The sequence below is a fragment of the Onychomys torridus genome, chromosome X (assembly GCF_903995425.1).
Source record: "Onychomys torridus chromosome X, mOncTor1.1, whole genome shotgun sequence".
NCBI classification, from domain to species: domain Eukaryota; kingdom Metazoa; phylum Chordata; class Mammalia; order Rodentia; family Cricetidae; genus Onychomys; species Onychomys torridus.
The window spans coordinates 68,253,293-68,256,439 of NC_050466.1; the positions used below are offsets into that span (position 1 = coordinate 68,253,293).

General features: G+C 39.4%; 1 pseudogene; it reads right to left on the bottom strand.

Annotated features, from left to right (window-relative positions):
* Positions 1-220: 220 nt before the first annotated feature.
* On the bottom strand, positions 221-851 carry LOC118574660 (annotated as a pseudogene).
* Between the last annotated feature and the right edge of the window lie 2,296 nt (positions 852-3,147).

The window sequence follows — 3,147 nt, forward strand, 5'->3', positions numbered from 1 at the left end:
CCCATAACCCAAATAATGAATTAAGGAAACACACACACACACACACACACACACACACACACACACACACACACACAAAGACAAAAAGGTAAGAGGTCAGCTTGCCCATTTTTTTGTCACAGGTCACATTTGGCATCATTTTGAAAACTTAGGTAAACACATGATGAATGTTCTCTTTCTTTGCTGGATTTTCAAGGTGGTATAAGATGGCAATTTACTTTTACGTTTTGAAATGGGGTATCTTGCCTCGGGCTAAATTTGAAGAAAGGAAAATTGTGCCACTATATAGAAAGAACACAGCAGCTATAATTGTCAGAGCCATGGCACTGCCAATCTTCTGAGTGTCAGGGTGGGAAAGCATATTGAAAGATGGTGGAAAGGCAACCCCCCATTTGTGAATGGTGGATATGTAATTGAATAAAACAGCAAGGTAAAGAAAGCTGCTAGCGATGATGTTCAGAATCCCTGAAAGGCTGAATGGATTGCAGATGGCATTCTGCTGTACTCTTCCCATACACATGTTCCAAAGATCAATAACGGTGGTGATTTTCCCAAAGAGCCCAAGCAAGCTGGACACCAGCAGCAGGTGCTGGTTTATTTGAATATACAGTGGAACAAAGGAGTCACGGTAGTTGTATTGATGACATATTCTGATGTTGCTAGAGTTGTTGCCATTGTGGAAAACACAGGCTCTCCATATGCCTACAAAACTACTGTAGGCTTAAAAGTCATAGGATCTTCATAGTGCCATACTTGCCACTGAGGGAACCCCATGGAGATGCAGCAAACAGCCAGGCCACCATGGTCAAAGCAAAACCTCCCATTTGGCGATTCTAGTTTTTCAGCAGCATGATGATGCCAGTGAATACTCGAGTACTGCAAAGATGTACAGGACAAGATGAAGACAGTTATTCAAGACAAGGACAGTGTACTTGGGTTTACAGCACTAGGTGAAAAGTGTTGTGTTTAACAGAGTGGGCCTTGGCCTGATCTGCTGACTTTGATGTGGTATGAGAAAAGGCTAAGAAGGCCCCTGCGACAATATGTTCAGGTAGGTAGATAACCCACACAACCTCTGCACTGTGTAATTCTACATTTGCTGTGAACTTTCAGAAAACCCGCTGCCTCTCCTTCCCAAGTGCTAGTATGAGAGGCATGAGACCTGACATCTGATCAGTAACTTGCTGTTTTCAAGGGAACCCAGGATTAGCAAGTGTGAGGAGTTTGCCCTAGAGATGTGACAAACATTGCCTGATCATTCATTACTCTTCAACATTTGGATTAGCTCAAAGCTTCACCTGCTAAGGACATTACCATGTAAATGAGAATGCATACATTAAACTTTGTGTTCATGCATTGTGTTGTCATTTCTCTTGAGCAGATACTAAGGCATTCAAATTGAGGCAGACACAGTGTCAAGTTCATACAGTTCACACTGTGGAATTTACAGAACTCTTTCATACCAGTTGCATGAGTTTTCCATATCCAGTAGCTAATCTGGAAAATTTCAACTTCTTTTTAACTTCCTTCTCACTGGCTGAGTCCAATACACCAACACATCAATACTGAAAGATAGTAAATGAATAGAAACTCATAAAGTAGTAGAAAATTAACTTATTCTGATATGTGTAGTATGAAGGAAACATATTGTACATTATCTTTAAGCAACTCATTTCACTGTGATACTGAAAATATGTTGCATCCTAGAAAATTTGTGAATATAGGTAATGCTCACACTTAGGCAATTGTAAAATACAAAGATACTACACGTATGTCCATAATTTTATGGTTGGTTTTGATAGTCTACTTGAAACAATATAAGAATGATCAGAGAAGGGAGTCTCAATGAGGAATGGTCTGGATTTGGTTGGCCTATAGGCCTGCATGTGAAGAATTATCTTGATAATGCTTATTGAAGTAGGAAAACTTACCTAGTGTGGGTAGCACCATTCCCCAAAAAGGGAATTATGAGTTGCATATGAGTGTAGAACTGCATCTGGATGCTAAAAGGAATGCATTAATTCATTGTTCCCTCTTCTGGAATGTGGCTGTGATATGCCTAGCTGCTTCAGGTTCTTGCCACCTTGACTTGATGTGTCTTGACCTGGAAATGTGAGTAAGTTGTTGTTTTTTACAGTATTTTATGCCATAAACAGAAAGAAAAACTAAGACACACAGAGCAAGTTTTATCTATTCGTTCATGTTTGTATTTACTTTGTCTATCTTAAAATATGTTGGGTAGATTTTAATATGATAAAACCTTGGAATCAGGTTTGTCTACCATTGTTTTAAGCTAAATGCCTGTCACATTGCTTCTCTCATTGATCTTTTGTGGGTTTTGTTTGTTTGTTTGTTTATATTGGACAGGATCTTACAATGTTACCCCAACTTTTCTTCAACTTCATATGTAGTCCATGTTGGTCTCAGATGTGAAACAACCCTTCCTCAGACTCTGAGTGCTGAGGTTATATGCGTGACTATCTTACATAACTTGTGTAAGGATTTTTGTTATTTTTTTATGGTGATGATGCTTACAGTGTTACTGTGTGTGTGTGTGTGTGTGTGTGTGTGTGTGTGTGTGTGTGTGAGAGAGAGAGAGAGAGAGAGAGAGAGAGAGAGAGAGAGAAAGGTAGGTTCCCAGGACTATTGAATGTCACAGAAATGTTCTACCATGAATCTATACCCTTATAACTGGGAGAGCTTTTCCACAGGGTGTGTTTTTAAGAAGTCTGTACATGTGTGTCCTTCCTTGTGTCCCCAAGAAGAAAATTTAAGGATGTATTTTGAGGTGGGCCAAAGAGAACTCAGGTCCCTGAAGTCAACACTTTATCAAATCAGGAGAATTTAACAACTAGAATCAAGAATCGAAAGGCATCTCCTCTTTTGCTGATCAAGAAGCAGTATTTAGAGGCAACATGGCTTTAGCTTTTAATAATCCTTTGTTAATACCATAGATTGCACTTGTAGCATGATTTCTAGGCAGTGCTTATTAAAGATGGTCTCTCCAGGAGTCAGTGTGTGCATATATGTAAATACATGCTCTAATTGAGCAAAACATGAAGAGATAGAGCCACATGTGGGAAGAAGTTCTTAAAGGACATTTCCCCTAAGTCAATCAAATGGAGGACTCAAAGTGGTAGAAATGAG